The 12,171-nt window shown below is 43.8% G+C and overlaps 1 long non-coding RNA gene across 6 annotated transcripts in view; it reads left to right on the top strand.

Annotated features, from left to right (window-relative positions):
- LOC121319179 overlaps positions 1–11,849 on the top strand; it is a 38,039-nt gene extending 26,190 nt beyond the window's left edge. For 2 of the 6 annotated variants that reach the window (XR_005950673.1, XR_005950670.1), the window contains exons 4-8: positions 5,970–6,097; positions 7,992–8,114; positions 8,900–9,045; positions 10,098–10,267; positions 10,743–11,849. This is a non-coding gene — a long non-coding RNA (uncharacterized LOC121319179). Of the gene's footprint in view, positions 1–5,951; positions 6,098–7,991; positions 8,115–8,899; positions 9,046–10,097; positions 10,268–10,742 lie in introns of all 6 variants that reach the window. The other 4 variants (XR_005950672.1, XR_005950675.1, XR_005950674.1 and 1 more) reach the window with 4 other exon arrangements.
- The last annotated feature ends 322 nt before the right edge of the window (positions 11,850–12,171 follow it).

Raw genomic sequence — 12,171 nt, 5'->3', positions numbered from 1 at the left:
AGCAGTGAGCCCCGCCTCCCGCAAGGATTGCAGCACCGCCGCTACCTTACACAGATGACTCGGCCAGTCCTCGCTGTGGATAACCACGTCATCTATGTAAGCAGCGGCGTACTGCTGATGGGGCCGCAAGATGCGATCCATCATCCGCTGGAAAGTGGCGGGGGCTCCGTGCAACCCAAAGGGCATGGTCCTGAATTGGTACAACCCGAAGGGAGTCGAAAACGCCGTCCTCTCTCTAGATTCCGGAGTCAGGGGTATCTGCCAGTACCCCTTCGTTAAATCCAGTGTCGTCATAAAATGAGCCGTGCCTAGACGCTCCAGCAACTCATCTACTCGGGGCATCGGATAAGCGTCAAATTTCGATTTCTCATTGATTCGTCTGAAATCAATGCAAAATCGAGTTGACCCGTCTGGCTCATCGACTAAAACAATCGGACTGTTCCAGTCACTTTGGGACTCTTCTATTACTCCCAGTCTCAGCATTTCGTCAATTTCCGCTTTCATTACCTGTCTTTTAAGCTCAGGTATACGGTACGGCCTCTGGCGAACTAGCGCCCCCGGCTCAATATCAATGTGATGATGGGCTACTCGAGTCTGCCCCGGGACGGGAGAGAACACGTCAGGAAACTCCGCCACCAGACGGCGAGCCTGACATTTCTGCGTTGGTGTCAGATTCTCAGCAATCTGTACTGATCCTTTTCTTGCCAACACAGAAAGATCAGGTCCCAGATCCGTGACGTCATCTGCATGCGCCAATAACAACGCCTCTGGTTGTAACCAAGGCTTTAAGAGGTTTATATGGTAAATGTGTTTCTCTGTCCGTCGCCTTGGCTGGCAGATCTCATAGTCCACCTTCCCAACCTGGCGTGTAACCTCAAAGGGTCCTTGCCACTTAGCCAAGAGTTTCGACTCAGAACTGGGTAATAATAGAAGTACCTTATCCCCCAGCTGAAATGTGCGCAACCGGGCTCCTCGGTTGTACTGTGTCTCCTGTCTGTGCTGTGCCTGCTGCAAATTGTCATGCGCCCATTTCCCCACAGACTCAAAACGTTTGCGCAGGTCCAACACATACCGGACGGTATTGGTCGAATTGTCCTGCTGCTCCTCCCACATCTCTCTGACCAGGTTGAGCACGCCCTGGGGTCTCCGCCCATACAGCAGCTCGAATGGTGAAAACCCCGTGGAAGCCTGGGGAACCTCTCTGATCGCAAAGAGAAGGGGAGGAATCAGCTGGTCCCAGTAACGCACATCACTACGAATAAACCTGCGCAACATGCTCTTAAGGGTCTTATTAAAGCGTTCCACCAAACCGTCGGTCTGAGGATGAAACACCGAGGTCCTAATGGTCTTAATTCCCAAAAGCTTACATGTTCCGCGGATTAGCCGGGACATAAAATTGGTGCCTTGATCGGTTAGTATCTCCTTGGGAATCCCCACCCGGGAGAAAACCTTTACCAGCTCGTTGGCAACAGACTTAGCGGACATAGATCGGAGGGGAATTGCCTCTGGATAACGCGTAGCGTAATCCAGAATGACAAGTAGGTGGGTGTATCCTGCCGCGCTCCTCTCTAATGGCCCAACTATGTCCATCCCAATACGCTCAAACGGAGCTTCCACTAGGGGCAAAGGCACCAGTGGGGCTCGTGGAACGGCTCTAGGGCTGGCCTTTTGACATTCCCCACAGCGCTCACAAAACCGTTTGACATCGCCATCCAGCCCCAACCAGAAGAACCATGACACAAGCCTGGCTTTAGTTTTATCCCTTCCCAAATGACCAGACAGGGGAATAGCGTGAGCCAGCTGCAACAAATCCTCCTTAAAGGGCTGAGGAATGAACAACTGATGACGCACTTCACCGGTCTGGGGTAATTTATCAACACGGTACAGCAGGTCTCGATCAATTTCAAAGTGGGGGTACGTGGCGGCGCGTCTGGGCTCGACCACCCGACCATTAACCACCGCTGCTTGGTCAAAGAGCCTGCCCAGCACGTCGTCACGCCCTTGCTCGAGTCGGAAGTCACGGGAGCGAGCTAAGAAATCAGCTCCCATGGCTTCCAACTCGGGGTCAGGTCGATCCCGAGCAGAGGCAGCCGAGCCAGACCCCTGCGCTGGCACCGCGACCTCCCCCCAGGACTCTTCACCAACCGCCCCCACCTGAAACTTCTCCGACTCCCTCCATTGCCAGCCCTCATTCTTAGCGATCCGGCGCTCCCGTTTAGTTTTACGGGGTTTAAATTTATGGCAAAACCATTCTGGATCGCGAAAGGGAAAAATCTCTCCAATTACTTCCTCTTTCTTAGCCAATAAAGAAGACGGGGCTGTCAGAGCAGCCAACCAATCTTTAAACTGCTCACAGTCCCATCCCAGAACTACTGGTACCGGCAATTGAGGACATAATCCTACCTGCACCTGCGTCACCTGCTGGCCAATAGTCATACATACATTGATCTTGGGATAGGAGCGGACATCCCCATGAATACATTTAATATGCACCCGTCCCAATATTCGTTTATGCCCCGGTGAGATTAGGCTCTCCTGTACTAGAGACTGACCACACCCTGAGTCCAGGAGAGCCTGGGTTTTTGTACCATCCACTGTCACAGGAATAACAAAACCCTTGTGCTGAAGTGACTGAGGTAATTGAACGCGCCTACCTGGTCGGCTGAGGACACACTCCATTACGGGGCAGTCCCGGGCGAGGTGGCCCACCTCCCTGCACGTCCAACACCTCGGTGGGCTGGTTTCTCTCCCCGAAGTTTTGGCAAAAGGGGGAAACACTGGAGCCATAAAAGGGGCTCGCCGATAAGGCGTCCGCGCGAGACCCCGGTCCGACACTGCAGCAGCCCGTGGGTATCCCCACCCTGCCCCAGTTCCCGGGCCGGGAGCTCCCGCCGACACCCCCCGACCAAATCCTGGACTACCCCTTCCCCCCAGTCCCTTCGCCCTTTCCGGGGCCAGTTGAGGGGACGATCCAGTAGCCGCACTCCTCCCGGGCAGTTTCATAGGCGTTGGCTCCGCTGCCTAGTACTGCTCGGCAAGTTTGACCGCCCTGTCCAGCGTGTCTGGCGCCTGCCGCTGGACCCACAGCCGAGGTCCCGAGGCTAAACACCCCAGGAAGCGCTCCACCACGATCATCTCCACCACCCTGGCTTTGGTGTTCAAATCCGGATTCAACCAACCCATGGCGTAATCCTTCAGACGGTGGGTGATGGCTCGTGGGTGCTCCCCTGCCGCAAACTGCTCCTCCCGGAATTTCTTCCGATAGCTGGCCCCCACGCCCTCCGGAGTGGATGGCTGCCGATTTAGGATGGCTGCCGTCAGCCGGGGGTAATCCAGCATGTGCTCCGGGGACAGCGTCGTCGCAGCTGCTTGAGCCTCCCCGGTGAGTTGGGGCAACACATAGCTAGCCCACTGGGTTTGGGGCCACCCGGCTGAGATCGCCATAGCCTCGAACACCTCCAAGTAGGCGTCCGGTGGATCCTCGGCCGTCATTTTGGTGCGTCTCTGTATGGAGTGGTCTGGAGCTGCGGGTCTAGCCGCCCCCTGCACTGCCGCGGTGAGCGTCTGGCGCAGGAGGTCCATCATTGCGGCAAACTGGGTAGCATCCATGCTAGTCTGCTCCTTCTGAATATGCACTGCTTGGGGCAGTGCCAGTGAATCCCACTTCTAAAACCACGTGTGGAAGGGGTGTGGGTAATTCACTGACTAGGAGACAGACAGGTGTAATTGAAAACGCCACCCAGGTGCCAGTTTTATTTGAGAACAGTTCTTGCTTTTTCCGGCAGAGGGCACTGTTGACCGTGGGCTGCCTATCAACGATGATAGACAGCACCACGGAAATATCACAGCTGGTACGCGAACCGCAAGTGCACTCGTAGGTGCTCAATGAAATAATAATGAAAACAGAAGGTGAAAAGAACAATGGAAAATAAAACAGTACTAAAACTACAAATAAAAGGTGCTGCACTCGGCAGCATTATCCCGGTCGTCGCTACCCACACGACCCGGATCACCGTCCTACTCTGTAGGCTAACTAGCCTGTTCTTTCACAATACGCCGGGGTCTGCTCAAGGGTTCCCCGCTCTCTCTCTGTCTCGCTGTGAAACTCTTTGTTTCGCCTGATTCCCGGTCCTGGATCAGAGCTTCCGCACTCTCGTTGCGTCTAAGTGGGCAGACCTGAGGAAACAGCAGAGCATTTTTTATAGGGCTAGCAATCTGCCAAGACTCGCCTCTCAGCCATTCAGAGAGGGGGAAAGTCCACACACCTACCTTTCCACCTCCCTGTGTCGCTGCCATGACTCACAGGCGGTTGTTGGAAGACTGCCGCCCTCTTCCTGCAGTACTGTGAACACGCCAGCAGAGTCAGCACAGATCTCTCCCTGCTCTGGTTTGTTATTGTTAAGCTGGTATTCCTGTGTGTTTGTATGTGAAGCCAGCAAAAAGCAAATCCAAGCTAATAAATATATGGCTGGTTTTACAGACCCCGATTAGCACTAATCATAGACTACTCAGTGTTCATTTAAGTAAAGTAATCCAAGATTGGCACTAATCTGGGTCTTTGAAACCAGCCATGTGTCTATTAATTGAAAACTCCTCTGCTGAACGTCATATTTTAGACGTATTTGTTCTTGAACAGAGCATTCCCACACTACCTGAAGGACTTTGTGATATGATGCTGCTTAACTATTGCAGGCGTAAAGAGAATTCCATGAAAGACTCAGGTCTTGTTAAATATTTTACATGTGAAATATTTTTACTTTTTTTATAATTAAAATCTGGCAATCACTTAAAGTTATGAATAAAAAGTATAAATTACATTTCATATCATCCAACTTGGAAAATGTTATTGATAATTGACCTTGACTTTTAGTGGCCTCACTTTTTCTAACTCCCGTCGCAATTAATTATCACACAATAGAGCCATGATTGGCGGGCACTCTCTCTCTCCTGGCTTTTGTTCCAACAGTACCCTAAATTATGGCACTGGACTCGTAACTGTAAGGCTGTGGGTGTGAATCCCGGGTGGGGCGTTGCTGCTGCTGCTGTTTGACATCTTCCCATACTGTGCAAAAATTGTCTGAAAATGATGTATGCTGCTAATACTGGGTTAGTAAGATAATGTGCATATGTAATACATATTGACAGGATTAGTATATTTAAATACCCTGGATCAAAGTGTGTGCTTCTCATCCAGGGGTGTCCCATACTGTTCCTGCAGGGCTGCTATCCAGAAGGGTTCCAGTGGCTCTTTAAATCACCAATACCTTCTGAACTGGGAGTAGTCGTTAAATGGTCCAATTAACAGAGTATTTAGTTTAATTAGGTGCTTAACCTCAAAGGTAGAAAGAAAACCTGCATGTGTCAGTTTGTCACAAATGTGTTCTGCAGAGGTAACATTGTGACAGCCAAGAGAAACGGAATGGCATCAGGTCCCTTTCAGTAGCACTGGATCAGCCAAAATTAATCAGTTGCAACAAAGTTGCATACCTAAAGCTACAAACAAAGTAGGGTGCAAATGTTTTCAATGTGCAGGTAAATCATACGTTCATTTGTTCTTGAAAATGGTGTGCCGAGTAGTGAATGCTTAATTGTGTTTCACACACTGAGGGATGGGTGTTTCAATTAACTGCAAATTACCTTTATTTGTGTTCAATTAATGCGCTACACCTGCTTCACAGCTTTTTGAAATGAGCGATGCTTGTCTGGATTGAAAGTCCTGCTGACACTTGCCCACTTTCTCTGTTTGTGTGGCTATTTAAATTAACATTGCGCTTCCCCTGCGCTGCTGGAAACATGTCCGTGTTCAATTCTAAAGTGTTTCTACAGTCTGGACATTCTACAATCTTCAGAGATTCCAAGTTGTGTTGTAGAAAGTGTGCTACTAGAGGTGTTTGTGATTGTTTTTTTGTGTTTGATATTATAGATGTGTTGTGTTTGTCTTACTCGTATAGTGTTGCCTGTTTCTCCAGTGTATGCTCCGAGTTAAGAGAGTTTGCATCAGAACGTATTCGTCAGAGCGTGAAAATCTCTGGATGGAGAGAGCTGTACTGAGGAGCACCTGTTGCTCAGATTGGAACCCTGAAAAGTGAGATAGCAGGTGTGTATAATTTCACGTGATATAACAAAGAATTGTGTTATTGTTGATGAAGTACCACATTGTGTTTTCTATTAAGCATAGAATGTGTTGAATTGAAATTAACTGTCAAGATGTGGTGTAGCGTGTGGAGGAGGCAGGGCCTGGATGATAATGTGTATCTGTTTCTTACAGAGGCTGCCACCACCCTCTTGCTCTGAATAAGATTATTCACACATCTTGTATTTCTATCTTTCCCCACACTATTCAATTGTACCCTCCCCCTGTATTATCTCTCTTCAACCCTTCTTTCTTCCTATTTTTGGTGAAAAAACCACGACCCTGAAAAGAACCCCAGATCCCTGTGTGATGTGTGTTAAAGACAAATGAAAACTCGATAGCCCTGAAAGGGGGGGGGGGGTTACATATATACGTAGACATGTGTGTGTGGGGGCTGTGCTATTGACCAGGAAATACAGAATGTGTCCGGCTGGTCAGACACAGTTGACCCGTCACATATCGGTGGCCACGAAGGGCCAGGGCGTCCTTTGAATTATTGTTTGGATTGTTTTGTATGTGTTAAACACAATGAATCGGTTAAAAAGAACACCTGTTGTTTTACAAAATAAAACTGCTATTAAATCCCCTCGGGGTGTATAAAGCTGTAAATCCAATGCCAGGTTTACGTCTTGAATCCAGTCCTAGTAGTAATGCTGATGATGCTGTTGTATTATCTGATACCCTAGCGCTAGCTGCTGCAGGTGATAGCAGTTTGCTCCTCCGAGCAGACACGGCTGTTGCAGGTGTGAGTGTTAAGGTACCGGAGCAATCAGCTGTTGATGTGGATGCTGTTGCTGTAAATATGTAATAAAATGTAATAAAAATATATTACTATATATTTATTCTTTGGAAATATATTGGTAATATACCAAGAATGGCTAATTTCATGTATTTCACAAAATACATTATTATTATTATTATTTATTTTTATTTATTTAAAATAGATATTAAAATGTATTTTAAATTGTCACGTATTTAGAATATTGGGATGATTGGGAATATTGGGATCACGCGTTGACTGCCGAGTATAGATCCTTACTGTTCAACACTATGATCAATCAATAAACTATTTTAAAAACTAGCTTGATAGTTTTAAAAGGTTCGTTCCAACCCTTAGATAGGCATTCACTGGTATATGTAACACATATGTTTTATGTTTTTATGATTTCAAGATATGTATTAACTTTTTGCTGACACATAAAAATTCTCCTCAAGTCTAATTCAATCAATTATGCTTAACATTTAAAGGCACATAAAATGTTTTAGGTATATTACTTTATGTAAATAAGCATTAAATCTAGGCAAATTTGGGATTATATCACTTAAAATGTATTCAATATTTTCCCAATTATTTAAATGTCTTTATGTAAATAAACATTAAAGCTAATTAATGTATAACAATAAAGTCTTAGCTCCAAATTGTAAGATTCAAATCAGATTCTTTGATTTTCCTTTGCCAGTACTTTACAACATAAATCAATATACATCAGTGTCACAGACCAGGTATATTTTATAAAAAAAAAAAAAAAAAAAATATATATATATATATATATATATATATATATATATATATATAAAAATTAAATACACATCGGAATACATATTGCATTTTATAATTAGATGTTAAAGTAGAAATGTATATTCATCTACTGAATACCAAGGATCAGAATTTTAAATATTAAAGAAAAGCAAACATGAGACCAGCGTCATATTGTCTGTCTTCATGAAATGGGTGTGCTCATTATTTAGCTAACACACAGTCTTGTTATGCATTTACACTGAACTGTGTTCTTTACTGTCCGGATCTGTGTTGTTATTTTTTTTTTTAACTTCGGGTTTCTTGTTCATTGTGACGCAGTTGGATGACCTATGGAGACGGCCTCCCGAAATGTGTGGATATCACGGACCCATCCAAATTGCCGCCGGAGCTGACATTTCTATTCACCAAAAACACTGAATTCATGTTTACAGGAGCCCAAGCGTAAGACATTTATTATTTACTTGTTTGTTTATTAAAAATGGAATCGGATCCAGAAGGAGGAGATGAAGGGAGTGCTGTAGTGACCGTGTAATTAGTAGTCGAAGATTGCGATGGGAATGGAAGGAGCCTATTCTACTAGAAGCAAAAGGAATTCCATTCAGCTCTGGATAATTCAATAAATGTCCTATCAGTACTTTTTCTTTTGTTAAAAAAATATCCACAGTGTATAGATTTATGTTGCTTAAACCCTAACCAAGGAAACTGCTTGTCTCACGAAAATACAATTTAAAGTGAGAGCAATCCACACGCCACGCAATGGTTTCAAATGCCATGTCTTATTGGAACAATATCTGGATGTTGTTCGTTGCTGGCACTTTTTCTCATTCGTTATTATGGAATAATTCAATTGGCCTATCAGCCAATCAGTATGCAGATAGCTCCCAACCCATTTTATAAATCATAATAATAGTATCCTGACAATACATATAATGATATTTCTTTTCTACTGTCAATTATTCATGTTTTGTGTGTTTGCAATTTCAGGGTGGTGGTTGTTAATTTATTGTTACTTTTTTGTTTAATACACGATAGTTTTCGATAAGTTTGCTAAAGTTGTCTATAAAATTATGTCATGCGAATTTTGGAAGAAAATCTGTAGATTTGGTCGGGCGATATCAAAGCACTCCTCCTCTTCCACCGCACAATAGCGCCTTTTCGAAGACGGAAAATGCTTGTTTTGTTCCCAGGATATTTAGTTTGGAATTTTTGTTCCGTTTTAATCCCAGGAAAGATTCCGCGGCCTCGTTCGCTGAATGTGAAACGGGATTAGTCCAGCCCTTCTTAAAGAATGACAGCATGTCTAGATGACACTTACCGGTATGAAGGTTGCAACGCTGAATAGCTGCCAACTGCCGTCGGGAGCGTAGAAGAAGTGAGTCGACTATGATGAGGCACAAGCACAGCACATTTGTTTATTATCTAAATCCTACCAACAGGTGTAGCAGTGATGCGGTGCAGGAGTGATAGGCAGACAACGATATTTCTGTGAATTCGTGTTTATTCTCGTTTCCAGGTCTGGTGACCGTCAAATAATAAATTCCCGGCAATACACAACAACGTGTAAAGCACGGAGATAACAAAAACAGGGCACAGTCCCGAACAAAAACACAAGACGCGGTCACCAGTCCTGGGTGAGTGCAGACGTGCAGGTGCTCGGTGCAGACATATGTTTGTGTGGAGTGTAGTGGTGCTCCAGATCGTGCTGACCCTGTCGACAGCTCCGGAGGTGTGCTTAACTGTCTAGTGGTGAATACAAAAAACAGACAGTTACACGGACAGACACAAAAACACAAAACACGAACTCAGTTCACTCTGAGAGCTCCTCTCTCAGTCCTCCTCTCTCCAAACGTTAACCCAAACGAAGGAAAAGATCTGCGTTACCCTGGCCCCTATATGTACTCCCACACGACATCTAGGTAAACGGTTGCAGCTGCCTTATTACTTGCAGCTGCCCCTCGTTTACCTTTCAGGTCAATACGGTCTTACAACACAGTCTCGCTTCTTTCCAGGCTGACCGACTTCCCGGTCCCGGAAACAAACTGTCAGGCCAGCCCTTCCAGATACTTCTCCTCCTGTTCTTTAGCGGTCTCACAGGTCGGGATGGAGATTTATCACCAGAACTCACTGTATTTCTGTCACACCGTCATATAAAATACATTTAAAAAAAAAAAAAAAAACAAGACCCTTAATCACATCACAGAGATTCAACTAACACTAACACTGGGGGTGTTGGAGCCCGGGCCATTCAAACTTCACTCTGTCGTCACTGTGAAGCTTGGAGGTTTACTCTTTTTGTTAATGAATATGATTGTAGGTGTGTGTATTTTCATACTATGCACTCAGAGTATTATTTACTGTTTTATGGTTAACTAGTAAAATCTCGGAATAAAGATGAGTCTAAATTGTGCATTGTTGTCAATCCAGAGTGTGTGCATGATCACTGGGAGGAAGACGACTTTTTTGGGTACCAGTATCTAAACGGCACCAACCCTGTACTGATCAAACAGTGCAAACAGATCCCTGCAAACTTCCCGGTCACCAATCACATGGTCAGTGGATTCCTGGAGTCCAACTCCCTGCAGGAGGAAATGGAGGTCAGCACTGCACTCCCTAACCCACCCCTCTAGTTTGATGTATTTTAGTGCCTGTGTGGCAGCCTGCATTGTGTTCATTAATAGATAAATCCCTTTAAAGTATTTAGTGCCTCCTTAGCTTATTGTTAAGTTTTGGGCAGGGGAGACAAAGTAAACTTTTAAGGCTGGTTTCACAGACCCAGATTTGCAGTAATCTTGGATTACTATACCTCAGTTAACATTGAGTAGGAAGATTAATGCTAACTGGAGTTAAGTCTTGCAAGGCACAAGTAAAAGATAAAAGAGATATTACAGCACCATACACATCATTGTGATTCATTTATAGTATCTGTTAAATAATACAATATTTTATTGTTTCAATCATTTTATAGATTTCATCTCACTCTTTCTGTCTATAAAATAACACATTTTCATTCCAGAATTCACATTCACAAGAAGCCATTGAAATTGAATCATATTTCTATGTTTTTCTCAGAAGGGGAATATCTTTCTGGTGGACTATCAGCTGCTGGAGGATGTCCCAGCCAATACAATTAATGGACATACTCAATATATTCCTGCTCCGCTATGCCTGCTGTACAAGGATCCCCACAACAAGCTGAAACCCATTGCCATCCAGGTACCCTACTGCATACTTGTATGTATTAGACAGCTGGTGCCAGGCTGTTATGTGCTCAATACAAAAAACTTTTTAAAACTAATATTGCATTTGTGACTGAAATTAATAAAACTGTCAAAATAACTGGAGTTGGCTACATTATATACATATAGATTGCATTGTTATACAGCTAACTAGAGAAGCTATGGTAATGCATCATTCATTCCACACAAGCACTCCAAACTACATAACAGTGTGGAATTAGGATTTTCTGTGCGTTTGTTTGAAACATTTCTTTCTGCAAAGAGCATGGAAACACGATCTGCACACCTGCTCTAACGAAATAATGAATAATCCAATCACTTTCTTAATACAAGTGAAGCACATTGTTTTACAGAAAATAAACATTGCATTCATAAAACAAGTTTATTTTCCCACTCCATTGCTTGTTCATTGTCTGCCCCTTTTACACTGGTGACTTTGCAAAGCTCAGACCCAGCGTTGAAGCAGCTTGTTGCAGCTGTGTGAATTACCCATACCAGCACGTTGCCTCATTCCGTTGAATTTAACAACCTGTAACAATCAACCCAGTTGCTCAGCTGCTTCTTATTAACTCAGTTATGAAATAGAAAAGTGCTGTTAATAGTGTCCTTTTTTAAAATGAAGTGCTGCCAGTGCTGTGTTTATCTGATTACAAAGTTAGTGGAACATACAAGTTCTCATAGATCTATGGGGAACAAAATAGTATGGATTACATCGTGCTTGTTACACCCTTTATTAATCTATTTTTATCAGGGTTGGGGTCAGTTCCGAATGGAATTGGAATTTGTTGGTAAATTCCAATTGAATTCAAGAATTGGAATTGGAATTGAAAAAATCTTCAGGATACAGAATTGGAATTTGAATTGGAATGTAAAGAAATTGAATTTAATTCCATGAAATTCCATTCATTTTAAAAAGTGAAATGCCACATTTATTTTACAGTATATACTTTATACTGTTATATTATATCACTGTAAACAATACTGATTGCAATAGCATTAATATATCATTTCGAATACTGTATCTTAAGCATGGCTCAAAGCTTTCAAGTAATCAAGCACACCTGAATGAATAGTACACCCGAGTAATGAATTGCCTTGTATAATACTTGCCTATGATATAATAATAATAATATATAATATAAGGCAAGTCATTACTCTTCATTCAGGTCTGCTTGATTATATGCATTCTGGGTAATGTTTTTTTTTTTTTTTATTTAATAACATAGGAGTGAAGAACTAAAGGATTAAATAAAGGATGAATA

This window comes from Polyodon spathula, chromosome 8 (genome assembly GCF_017654505.1).
Source record: "Polyodon spathula isolate WHYD16114869_AA chromosome 8, ASM1765450v1, whole genome shotgun sequence".
NCBI lineage: Eukaryota > Metazoa > Chordata > Actinopteri > Acipenseriformes > Polyodontidae > Polyodon > Polyodon spathula.
Note: the sequence above shows the minus strand (reverse complement) of the source record. Positions and strands in the feature narration are given on the sequence as shown.